General features: G+C 42.9%; 1 protein-coding gene across 14 annotated transcripts in view; it reads right to left on the bottom strand.

Annotated features, from left to right (window-relative positions):
- The window catches only part of ZFAND6 (zinc finger AN1-type containing 6), an 83,336-nt gene extending 74,311 nt beyond the window's left edge, over positions 1–9,025 (bottom strand). Inside the window, exons 1-2 of one of the 14 annotated variants that reach the window (XM_063716068.1) lie at positions 7,571–8,425; positions 6,099–6,205 (exon numbers count right to left, since the gene is read on the bottom strand). The gene's annotated coding sequence lies outside the window, so the exon portion shown is untranslated. Of the gene's footprint in view, positions 1–6,098; positions 6,206–7,570; positions 8,696–8,794 lie in introns of those variants that run through there. The other 13 variants (XM_024232206.2, XM_054531243.1, XM_024232207.2 and 10 more) reach the window with 13 other exon arrangements.
- Positions 9,026–13,623: the final 4,598 nt, after the last annotated feature.

Raw genomic sequence — 13,623 nt, 5'->3', positions numbered from 1 at the left:
CACTTTGGGAGGCCACAGTGGGTGGATCACCTGAGGTCAGGCGTTCGAGACCAGCCTGGCCAACATGGCGAAACCCCGTCTCTACTTAAAATACAAAAATTAGCCAGGTGTGGTGGCACTCGCCTGTAATCCCAGCTCTTGGGAGGCTGAGGCAGGAGAATCACCTGAACCCGGGGGGTGGAGGCTGCAGTTAGCCGAGATCGTGCCACTGCACTCCAGCCTGGGCAACAGAGCGAGACTCCATCTCAAAAAAAAAAAAAAGTTCAAGACCAGCCTGGGCAACACAGTGAAACCCCATCTCTACAAAAAATTTTTAAAAATTTTAAAAATTATACGGGCATGGTGGCGCGCCTGTAGTCCCAGCTACTTGGGAGGCTGAGGTGGGAGGATCCCTTGAGCCAGGGAGGTTGAGACTACAGTGAGCCAACATCACATCACTGCACTCCATCCTGGGCAACAAAGGCAACACCATGTCTCAAAAACAAACAAACAAACAAATAGGCCAGGCGCAGTGGTGCTCGCCTGTAGTCCCAGCTACTTGGGAAGCAGAGGCAGGAGAATCACTCGAACCCAGGAGGCAGAGGTTGCAGTGAGCTGAGATTGTGCCACTGCACTCCAGCCTGGGCGACGGAGTAAGATTCCGTCTCAAAAAAAAAAAAATTTTTAATTAAGAAATAAAATTAACAGTCATAGTATATTTTAACACAATACATGTAAAGTATCATTACTTCAATATGTAATCAATTTTTTTAAAAAATTGAGATATTCTCATTGTTTTGTACTAGAAATGAAGTTCCTAGTTCATACTTAGTACATCAATTCAGACTTGCCATATCTCAATAGTCAGATGTGACTATTTAAATAAAATATGGTAGCCATTAGCCACAGGACTATAAATTAAGATAAATATCTATTATTGCCGAAGACTGTATCTCTGCTGTCCAACACAATCGCCACTAGCCACATAAGGCCAGAGTGAGCACCTAGAATGTGACTAATACAAATGAGGAACTGAATTTTTAATATTAAATTAAATTTAAATTTATTTAAATAGCCACAAGTGGATGGTAGCTACCAGACTGTATGGATCTGGAAGAAGAAACAGACGCTAAAACAATTCACACAAACTTAATGAACTGGAGTTGTTACAAATGTTTATGAAAGAAAAGCCCAATATAAAATGAGCACATGAAGCCAACAGAAAGACCTAACCTATTTTGTGGCATCAAGGAAGGATTCCTCAAGGAAATCACAACTAAGCAAAACAAAAGCATATGCAAAGGTCTTGAGTAGAGAAAACTGAAAACACAGTAGAAATAATGAAGAAAAGTAACCAGGAGTAAAATAATATATGCCATTTGTAGGAGACTGATTTGGATTACAAAATCAAAACTCCATAGGAAGGCAGGAGGGGTGGAAGCAGCCCTACCATTTGGAAATAAAAAATAAAAGCCTCCCAAACAAGTCCTGAAACAAAGCTTGTCCCACTGTCCTCCCTCAGTAAACGCCAGTCATTCCAATCTTCTGTCAAATTCAAAGTCAAGTCAAGCACTTTGCATATGTACCATTTGTGCCAGCAGTTCTCTTCACTTGGGAAACTACCTTCAACTTCTTGATTTTAGAACTCAGAATCACAGTTCCAAATTTTCTACACAGGACAAGCTTTGGAGCAGCGATCCAGCTGGAAGATGGGGAAGAGGCTTGAAACTGTTTGCAATTTTTTTTTTTTTTGGAGACGGAGTCTCACTCTCGCCCAGGCTAGAGTGTAGTGGTGCAGTCTTGGCTCACTGCAACCTCCGCCTCTAACGTTCAAGTGATTCTCCTGCCTCAGCCTCCCAAGTAGCTGGGATTTCAGCTACCGGCCACCACGGCCAGCTAATTTTGGTAATTTTCAAGAGATGAGGTTTCGCCATGTTGGCCAGGCTGGTCTTGAACTCCTGACATCAAGTGATCTCAGCCAGGCCTGCAAAGCAATTCTCACAAAATATTTTGCCAAAAAAACTTAGTCATTTCAGCTGGGCGCGGTGGCTCACACCTGTAATCCCAGCACTTTGGGAGGCTGAGGCAGGTGGATCACCTGAGGTCAGGAATTTGTGACCAGCCTGGCCAACGTGGTGAAACCCCATCTCTATTAAAAATACAAAAATTAGCTGGGCATGGTGGCGCATGCCTGCAATCTCAGCTACTCAAGAGGCTGAGGCAGGAGAATTGCTTGAACCCAGGAGGCAGAGGTTGCAGCGAGCCAATACCGCACGACTGCACTCCAGCCTGGGCAACAGAGTGAGATTCCGTTTTTTTTTTTTTTATGTTTTGATAGATTGGGAAAGCTAAAGAAACTCCCATACACACCTTGGTACCACCAATCAACTTAAACGTGACATCCTCAGAGAGACAGTCTCAGATCATCCGATTAGCACCTTCTATTATTTATTTACTTCCTAGACACTTGTCAAAATCTGAAAATTCTTTATTCGTTGGTTTGTCTATATTGACAGACTGTAACTGGATGAAGGCAAGAGACCTTGTCTTGTACATAGTTGTGTCCTCAGCACTTGGCACAATGTCTAGATGGAGCAGGTGCTTAAATACTTGTTGAAAAAATAAAAACTGCAACTGCAGAGGTTTTTAAATATATAAACATAAAAATATTACTCATCAAAATTTAAGTAATATAGGTAAAGCTATGCTCAGAAGAACATTGAATAAGATTACATTTTTTCATTATAAAACATAAAATATTGTAAAAGTTGCAATTTTTTTAAGTTAAAAAATTCAAAACTGGCCGGGCACAGTGGGTTACGCCTGTAATACCAGCACTTTGGGAGGCCGAGGTGGGTAGATCACCTGAGGTCAGAGGTTCGAGACTCACTTGGCCAACATGGTGAAACCCTATCTCTACTAAAAACACAAAAATTAGCCAGGTGTGGTGGCACACCCCTGTAATCCCAACTACTCAGAAGGCTGAGGCATGAGAATCACTTGAACCTGGAGACAAAGGTTGCAGTGAGCCAAGATCGTGCCATCACACTCCAGCCTGGGCAACAGAGTAAGACTCCGTCTCCAAAAAAAAAAATCAAAACCAAAACTAATTTGAAGCCCCAAAAGAATAAACTAAAAAATCTGAGGACTAACAAAGCAACAACCAAAAAAGGGGGATGGGGGGGAGACTTAAACAATAACAGAAACACATTTGTTTACAAAATGAAAATACCATGCCCCATGTATACAAGTGTGCACTGGTAGCAAATCATTGATATTTCAATAAAACCTAAAAAGAACCAAGAATATGTGCATTTAACATATGATAAAGGCAGCTTTATTTCAAGGCAACAAGTTGTTTTTTTTTTAGCGGGGCCAAAATTTTTAAGGAAAAATAAGGGAGGTTATTTCACTTCACATATGTCAAAATAAATCCCAGATGAACAGAAAAAGACAGATGTGAAATATGAAACCGTAAAAGAACTAGGAGAAAACTTAATTGGGTAGGAGAAGCCTTTAAATATAAAAGCAAAGTAGAAGCCATAAAAGAAAGTATTAACCTAGTTTTCTTAAAAGGTAAAAACCCTTCCCTGTTTTTGTTTTGTTTTGTTTAAAAAAAAAAAAAAAGAGAGAGAGAGGGAGCAAGAGAAAAGAAAACACTGTTAGGTAAATGAAGAGCTAGGAAAAATATTTGCAGGCCAGGCCCAGTGGCTCATACCTGTAATCCCAGCACTTAGGGAGGCCAAGGCAGGTGAATTGCTTGAGCCCAGGAGTTTGAAACCATTCTGGGCAACATGGTAAAACCTCAACTCTACAAAAAATTGCCAGGCATGGTGGGGAACGCCTGTAGTCCCAGTTACACAGGAGGCTGAGGTGGGATAATCACTTCAGCACAGGAAGTAGAGGCCGCAGTGAGCCATGACTGCACCACTGCCCTCCAGCCTGGGTGATACAGCAAGACCGTGTCTCAAAAAACATTTAAAAAAAACCAAACATACGTGTGTGTGTGTGTGTGTGTATGTATACATGTGTATATATGTGTGTGTGTATATGTATATTTGCAGTATATAGCAGAATTGCTATCCTAAACCCTAAAAATATAAAAGGTTTAAAAGGGTATCACAAATATAAAACACCAGCCAAAATGGGGAAAAGATAAACTAGAAGATGTCCAATATCCAGGTTTATTTACTATCATAATTAATTAAAGAAATCTATAATGATTCCTATAGAAAGGGAAGGAAAGATGGAGGGTAGATGGATAGACAGATAATGTTGGTAAAGATATACAAGAAATGTGTATTCTGTCATATTTTTAGTCAAATTTCATATTAAAGTTTGATGTTAGTCAAACTTTTAAGGACAAAATTTGGCAATATTTATGAAAAGACTTTAAGAAATGTTCATATGCTTTGATTCAGTGATTGTAAGACAGACTAGATCCTAAAGAAACAATGACAAATACATAGAAGTAGCTCTTAGGATATTTATCACACTACTTATAATAATAGAAAAAAATAATTAACTTAAGTTACACCAAACAGATAACTAGGTTATAGTACTTTTATAAGATGGAACTGTCCACGTGGGTAACCACTAGTCACATGTGGTTACTGAGCACTTGAAATGTGGCTAGTCTGGGTCGGACATGGTGGCTCACGCCTGTAATCCCAGCACTTTGGGAGGCCAAGGCAGGCAGGTCACTTGAGGCCAGGAGTTCAAGACCAGCCTGGCCAACATGGCGAAACGCGGTCTCTACTAAAAACATAAAAATTTAGGCCGGGTGCGGTGGCTCACGCCTGTAATCCTAGCATTTTGGGAGGCCTAGGCAGGTGGATCACCTGAGGTCAGGAGTTTGAGACCAGTCTGGCCAACATGGTGAAACCCCCCTCTCTACTAAAAATACAAAAATTAGCTGGGTGTAGTGGCACGCACCTGTAGTCCCAGCTACTGGGGAGAGGCTGAGGCAGGAGAATCGCTTGAACCCAGGTTGCTGTGAGCCGAGATTGTGCCACTGCACTCTAGCCTGTATAACAGAGTAAGATTCCGTCTCAAAAAAAACAAAACAAAAAAATTCGCTGGGCGTGGTGGTGCACGCCTGTAGTCCCAGCTACTCGGGAGGCTGAGGAACAAGAAACGCTTGAACCTGGGAGGCAGAGGTTGCGGTGAGCTGAGATCGCACCGTTGCACTCCAGCCTGGGAGACAGAGCGAGACTGTCTCAAAAAAAATATAAAAAAAGAAATGTAGCTAGTCTGAATTGAGATGTACTTTAAGTGGAAAATATACACCAAATTATAAAGACAGTCTAAAAAAAGACAACTATCCCATCAACAATTTCTTATACTGATTACATGTTGAATTAATAGTTTTTGGGTTAAATAAAATGTATTTTCACCTGTTTCTCTTTTTTTCATAACGTGGCCACCAGAAAATTTTAAATTACTTAATGCAGCTCCCATTTGTGACTAACGTTGTATTTCTAGTGGACTTTGCCGGTCTGAGGTATATAAGCCACAGTAAGAGGTTTCAATTTTATTTGGTATATTGAAAAGCTACTGGGGGGTTTTGAGTCAGAGAGTAAGATACTCTAATTTACAAATTTACACATTTAAATGAAGCAGAAGAGTAGAAAAGTTGAAGCAATGGTAACAGATGACTTCTATTATCATCTTATATAAAACAAGATGGTGAGGCAGATTACATTTCGGTAAGTTCTTAATAAAGAGCCAGGCTGAGAGTGTTTAGAATGAACTCTTAATAGTTTAGGATATTAAGAATACACACACAAAGACCAGGGGTATACCTGACAAAACGTTAACAATAGTTATCTATGATGGTGTTATAGGTGGCTTTTCTTAGTAACTTTCTATTCTTTCTCCAAGTTTGAGGGGGAAAACCCCATATACACATTGTCCTTATAACCAAATAAAAAATAAGGTTTTTAAAAGCAGAATACAGCCCTACCAAAACAAAGCATCCTGATATTTGTCCGCAAGCTACATATAGAAAAAATGAAACCATCTCTACTCCCATGCCTTCAAACAAAAAGGTTATTCAAAACTACATGTAAATTCACACTTACATACATGAATGAAACATGAAACACATAAAAACACACCTATCTTCAGGATAGTAAGGAGATACTATTCCCTAATTTGTCGCTGTGTTCCTGTTAGCATAATGAAACAGATCCTCGGGAAGCACACCTTGTGGGCATTCTTTAATCTAAAACATATTTAAATATGGAGTTAACAAATCCTGAAACACCACACAACTTTTCCAAAAATGTTCCAAAGGATACAAAATTTAATTCCACAGAATAACACCTTGGTCCTAATGCTTTCCCTTAAAGGGTGTGACATTTGACAGGTGTTTTCCTTAACTAAAGTCTGTGCAAAACTGGAAGGATAAGCTTAGGACAAGTTTCTTTTACATGAGTATGCTAAGGCACAAGAGAAATTTTCAAGTAATTTGCTAGAGATTAGAGGGGAGGAGAGGAACAGCAGAAAGGATAATTTATTTTACATACAATCCAGCGTTTTTTCTACTATACTATTTTTACATTGAAAAGGAGATACCAAACAGTGCCACACTTTTTACAATGTGACTTCAAAGTAAGAGAGTCATTATATATAGGTTAACAAGAATTTTGGGTTTTCATGCAAATGTTCGACTAGGTTGAACTAGTTCAATCACTACGGCTATGAATCTTCTATTTAAACATAATAGAGAATCCTAATGTTTTTCATTCATTTTATTTCTAAGTAATTCAATCTATTCTAGTCCTGATTACCTAATACCGTCGAATGCAATCCACATTAAGTATTTACTCTAGAGAAATTCTTGTACTTGTGTACCAAGAGCCGGAAACAAGAAATGTTCACAGAGCAAGACTGCTTATAGCAAAACAAAATAAAAAACAATAAATACACGGTCGAAGTGCCCATAAGTTATGGCAGATTAACATATCATAAAGCAATGAAATAAACTACAGCCACAATACTATTTTTATAAAGCTCAAAAGAAAAACAAATTAAATGCTACACAGTTTCGGCACACAAACATGTATGATAAAACTATTTTTCAAAAAGTCAAGGAAGTGACATACACAAAATCCACTGCACAGATAAGAAACTCATAGACAAATGCAAGTTTTAGTAATGTTCCAGTTTTGGGTTTGGGGGGAGTCGTCAAGGATTTATGATGTTTTATCTGTTTATACTTTACTGTGTTTTTTTTTGTAGTATTAAATATATTTTGGTTACTTCTTAAAAACTTTACTGACATATAGTTGACAATAAACTGCACATATTTGAAGTGTAAAACGTGTAAGTTCTGACATACGCAACACCCAAAAAGTTATCACTACAAGGTAATAAATCCATCGACCCCTGTATTTTCTCCTGTACATTTGTGATGTCTCCCTTTAAATACATTGTAAAACGTAAAAAAGTAAAAATAAAAAAGACAACCTGTTTTGGAAAGCTAAACGTGCATATTTTGCAAAACATTTCCCCTAGGGCTCTGGAGAAACTATACACAACTCAGAAAGTGCCTTAAAATTGGTGACATGGTTACTGAACAACTAACCTTAAAAGTTTATGGTATTTTACACTTTTAAAAAATCAAATTCCGATTTCGGTTTGAAAGAGGAATTTAATCCTGTTTCTCGGAGCTTCAAAATCATTAATTCTGCCTGGCTTTTTTTTGAGACGGAGTCTCCCTCTGTCGCCAGGCTGGAGTGCAGTAGCGCGATCTTGGCTCACTGCAACCTCCCCCTCGCGGGTTCAAGCGATGCTCCTGCCTCAGCCTCCCAGTAGCCGGGACTACAGGCGCCCGCCACCACACCCAGCTAATTTTTGTATTTTTAGTAGAGACGGGGTTTCACCATGTTGGCCAGGATGGTCTCGATCTCCTGACCTCGTGATTAGTCCGCGTCGGCCTCCCAAAGTGCTGGGATTACAGGCGTTGAGTCACCGCGCGTGGCCAATTCTGCCCAGTTTTTATGGCCCAACAACTTAATATAAATTATCTTTAGGTAACCCCAAGGTCCTAACTTCCTCACAACTGGTTACAACTTCCGAGATGTGAAGGTAAATCATAGCGTCCCAACTGTGTGGGTTAGCACATGACTTAAAAATCAAGTTAAAAAGATTTCAAACACAATATTCTTTCATACTTTTTTAGGTAGCTAAAACTTGAATATAACTATTTCAAAAGAGCAGACAAAAAATTTAGAATCCTAAGCAAGCTAAACCCAAACAGGAAAAAAAGAGACCAATTCCCTTCCCGGTGCCAGTCAGGAGTTGGAGACACCGGGCTGCCTCCGGCTGGTTTCTGAAAACACCGCAGGTGGAAAAACATCCCGAAGAGGTCCTGAGACTCGGAGGAGGCGGGAAGCTGACGCGCCCCAGTGTGCCCGGGGCCCTTCCGACCCCCGCCAGCCAACCGCTTGCAACCCGCTGGGGGCGGCGCGCGTCGCGGCCTCCGCGGCTCTGAAGAACTAAGGCTCCCGACCCCAGCGCGACCACCCTGACAGGAAGCGGCCCCCGGCCGCCGGCGCCCGCGTGCTGTCTGAGGTGAACCCGCCGATCTCCGGCCTCCACCCCCGGAGCCGGGAGTCCTCGCCCTCTCGCCCGCGGCCCCCGCGGGCCCACCACCTGCTGCGCCGGCCAGCCGCCCTCCGCTTCCGGCTCCTGGGCGCCGGGAGGGGCCGGGGGCGGGCCTCGCCTCGTTGCAGCCGGGTGGGGGAAGGGAGCGGGCGGGGGAGGGGCAGCGCCGGGCAAGCCGGGTCCCGCGGGCCGCGCTCCTCACCTGGCGGCGGCTCTCTCCGCCTGACGCGCTGCCCGCCGCCGCCGATAGCCGCCGGTGAATGGGTACAGGTAAGGCCGCCGAACCCCTGCTTGCTCCGGCTCCGCCACCGCCGGCCCCTCCGTCCGCTGTTTATTAAACTTTTCTGTTTGGTTGTTCGGCCTATGACGCGACCGCGGAGGAGAGCCACTGGATTGGCCGGCTCCCGGGGCTGACGCGGCGGGCCCCGCCCCCACACTAATTATTACCGGCGCGGGCGGGGCCGCAGGCCGGAGGAGGCAGGGAGAGGCGGGGCCAAGGCTCGGAGCGCACGGCAATTGGCCGGAGGCAGAGAAGAGGCGGGGCGGAGCGAAAGGAGATGGTCCTCCGCCCTCTGCACCTCCACTGTCCCTTGCTCCACTGCCCTCTATGGGGGCGCTTCCCGCCGCAGTTTCTCTACCTCCAGTAGCTACGGGAAGGCGATTAAGAGGTGCCGCGGAGACTTTAAGGGCTTGGTTATGTAGGTTCAGGTACCTTTGCTACCTCGCAGGGAATGGCGTGTCCCTGTCTCGGACTGAGGCACCAAAAAGAGTTGCACTCCATCTGCCACTTGTGCAGGAAGGAATTCTGAGCTTCTGTCTTCCCATGCAGGCCGGCGCCTCAGTCTGCAAGCGCAAAGTCCGAGCTCAGGGCGCATACTGGAAAGCAGTTCTCTGCCCTGCCCTGAACTGGGACTTGGAAATAGAAGCAAGACGAGAAGCGTGCATGCACACGTGTGCAATACATACATGCACAAGCACAAGCACCCCCAGTTCCAGCCTTTTCCAAAAGCACGGGGTCAGTTCCCACCTGCGTGGTGCACGCTGTGCCGCTGCGCTGAAACTAGGGGTGATAGGCAGAATGGCTCCCCCTGAAGTTTTTCAGCCTTTGTTCGGGCTCAGGAGCATCACGAGCAGGAAGTACGTGACACTTTAGTTCGAGGTCATTCAATCCTACCGTGAATGAGGGGTTCCGTTGGGGCATCCAGGTAGGCGAGCCCAGTCCTGAGGATCCTCTTTATTTTGAATGTTGGTATTTTGTTATTAATGGATTTTTTTGCATTAATTTTAATTTTAAAAAATAAAAATGTTATTCATCTTGATCACTTAGTTTTTTGGTGCTCCCTTAAATGTTGTGCCTGAAGTGAGTACCTGTTGAGCATTTAGCAACACAGAAGTCACCTTGGGGAGTACAGTTTAAGTGGAGGACAAAAGCCTGATTGGAATGGTAATAAAACCTACTTATTAGGCTATTTGTGGGGGTTAAATAAGATAATATGTGTGAAAGAGCTTCTTGAACTAGCAAGGTTATGCGCCAAGTCTTATGGATTTTGTCCTAAATGTATTTTTCTTCAGATTCTTGTCCAGTTTATCGTTGTATTAACTCCAGCACCTAACCCAATTGGATTTTCATATACAGTTGTTATGAATTTGCAGAAATTGGGTTTACATGACCTTTACTGCTTTCCTTTGTTCCAGATTCGTTCTGGGAGATTGAGAGATTATAGTATTGCATTGTGACTTGGAATGCAGACAGACCACTGTCACTTACTAGCTTTGCGGTCTTAAGAAAATTGTGTGAAATGGGAACAAAAACCTACCACAAAGGATTGTTATGAGGGTTAAAAGATACTGCGTTTCTATTCACCCAGTAAATGCTATATGCCGACTCTCTGCCAGCCTGTGCTGTAGGTGCTGGAGACAGCATTAAGTAAGAAAGATGAAGGCCCTCCTCTCATTGACTTACACAGGGGAAGAGAGGAAGCAGAAACAATAAACAGTATACATATGCAACCTACCGGCCAGTGTAGGTAAGCAACATATTCACAGCACCTGGTATGTAACAGATGCTCAATAAATGATTGTGTATTTGCATTATTATTTCCAGCCCCATCTTCTTTCCTGTGTTCCAGAGCAGGACATTCACTGTGTGCTTATCACAGCCATTCAATATATCCAAGGCTTATTTTCCCCCAAACATATTCTTCCTCCTGTAGTCCCAATTTTGGCTAATGGCGACACCATGTTTCCAGTTATTAAAGCTAGAAACTCAAGCTTTATTGAGATTTAACACACATATCATTACAACTCACCCATTTTCAAAGAATACAATTTGCTGGGTGTGGTGACACATGCCAGTGGTCCCAGCTACCCAGGAGGGTGAGGTGGGAGAATTGCTCAAGTCCAGGAGTTCTGGGCACTAGTGCACTGTACCCACAGGTGTCCACAGAGGGTGGGGGGCACCATCAAGTTGCCTAAGAAAGAGGACTCTGCCCAAGTCCAAAACAGAGCAGGTCAAAACTCCTGTGTTGATTAGTAATGGGATCATGGCCATTGTACTCCAGCCTAGGCAACATAGCAAGACTCTGTCTCCTATTAAAGAAAAAACAAAAAGAAAAATGAAAGAAATTATACAATTCAGTGGTTTTTAGTATATTCACAGTGGTGCAGTTATCACCACAAATCAGTTTCGGAACATTTTGTCACCCTATAAAGAAACCTTGGCAGGGTGCAGTGGCTCATGCCTGTAATACCAGTGTTTTGGGAGGCCGAGGCAGGTGGATCACTTGAGGTCAGGTGTTAGAGAACAGCCTGGTCAACACAGTGAAACCCTGTCTCTACTAAAAATACAAAAATTAGCCAGCCTTGGTGGTGCACACCTGTAGTCCTGGCTGCTTGGGAGGCTGAGGCAGGAGAATCACTTGAACCCGGCAGGCAGAAGTGGCAATGAGCTGAGATCACGCCACTGCACTCCAGCCTGGGTGACAGAGCAAGACTCCATCTCAAAAAAAAAAAAAAACAAAAACAAAAAACAACCTTGTACCTGTTAGCAGTCACATTCCCCTTTCCCCCAATCCATGCCCCACCTCCACCCCTAGGCAACCATTAAGCTACTGTGTGTCCCTTAAGTTTTGCAAGTGATCCTTTGGCCTCAGCCTCCTGAGTAGCTGGGTCTATGGGTGCAAACTACCATGCCTGGCTAGTTTTGCCTGTTTTGGACATTTCATAAATATGTAGTCATATAATATGTGGTCTTTTGAGACTGGCTACTTTCACTTAACATAAGGTTTTCAAAGTTCATCGTGTTGTAGTATGTATCAGCACTTCATTTCCTTTTATTCAATACAGTGAATATTTCACTGTATTGATATTTAATATAACACATTTATTCATTAATTTATAGACATTTGGGTTGTTGTCCACTTTTTGCCCATTATGGAATAGTGCTCCTATTCACAATTTTATCCAAGTTCTTACAGGGACTTTTTTTTTTTTAACAGATGAGGTCTCACTCTGTCACCCTGGTGAGGGTGTGGTAGCATGAACATAGCTCACTGACACCTCAGCTACTGGACTCAAACAGTCCTCCCACCTCAGCCTCCCAAGTAGCTGGGACTACAAGTATGCACCACCATGCCCAGCTAATTTTTTTTAATTTTGGAGAGATGGGGTTTCACTATGTTGCCCAGGCTGGTCTCAAACTCCTGGGCTTAAGCAGTCCTCCCAGCTTGGCCTCTCAAAGTGCTGAGATTACAGGTGTGCCACGCCCAGCCTGTTTTTATTTGTCTTGGGTATCTACCTAGGAGTAGGTAGACACTGCGTCATATGGTAACTCTGTTTAACCATTTGAGAAACTGCCAGACTGTTTTCCATAGAGACTACACCATTTTACATAACCACCAGCAATGAGTGAGAGTTTCAATTTCTCCATATCTTTGCCAACATTTGTCATAATCAATCTTCTTGATTATAACTACCCTAGTGAGTATGAAGTGGTGTATCACTGTGGTTTTGCTTTGCATTTCCCTAATGGCTAATGATATTGAGCATCTTTTCATGTGTTTATTGGCCATTTGAGTATCTTCTTTGAAGAAATGTCTATTCAGATCTTTGCCCATTTTTTAATTGGGTTGTTTGTCTTTTTATTGTTGGTCATGAGTTCTTACATGTTCTAGATACAAGTCCCTTTTCAGATATGTAATTTGCAAATATTTTCTCCCATTTTGCATATTGTCTTTTCACTTGCTTGGTGATATCATTTGAAGTATAAAAGTTATTTAATTTTTGCTCTTTTTTTCTTTTCTTTTTTTTTTTTTTGTGATGGGGTCTCGCTCTGTCGCCAAGCTGGAGTGCAGTGGTGCAATCTTGGCTCACTGCAACCTCCGCCTCCCAGGTTCAAGTGATTCTCCTGCCTCAGCCTCCCAAGTAGCTGGGACTACAGGCGCCTGCCACCACACTCAGCTAATTTTTGTATTTTTAGTAGAGACAGGGCTTCACCATGTTGGCCAGGCTGGTCTCAATCTCTTGACCTCATGATCCACTCGTCTCGGCCTCCCAAAGTGCTGGAATTACAGGCATGAGCCGCTGCGCCTGGCCTCATTTTTTTTTTTTCTTAAGCCCTCCTCTCCGCAATATCCAATTCGTCATGAATTTCACTGATTCTGCCTTAGAAATATCTTTGGAATGCACCCCCCCCCCCACCACTGCCCTATACAACTCCCTTGTTATTTCTCACCTGAATTTAAGTAATAGCCTCCAATTCTATTCTCTTTTCTACATCCCCTCACATCCTACCCGATTTATCTTCCAACTGCTTCCAGAAGGATCTTCCTGAAACACAAAATGAGCAGGTCAGACCTCTTTTGGTTCCTTGTCTCTGCTGTAGCAGTTCTCACATTCCTCTGATAAGAATACCTTGAGCATTTAAAAAATTCACATTGCAGGTCATAATCTGGACACAATAAGAATCTCTAGGGGAGGAGTCTGGAAATCTAGTTTTAATAACCCCCCAGGTGATTCTTATTCTCAGAATGG

This window comes from Pongo abelii, chromosome 16 (genome assembly GCF_028885655.2).
Source record: "Pongo abelii isolate AG06213 chromosome 16, NHGRI_mPonAbe1-v2.0_pri, whole genome shotgun sequence".
NCBI lineage: Eukaryota > Metazoa > Chordata > Mammalia > Primates > Hominidae > Pongo > Pongo abelii.
The sequence above is the reverse complement of the archived record's forward strand: the minus strand, read 5'-3'. Positions and strand labels throughout refer to the sequence as shown.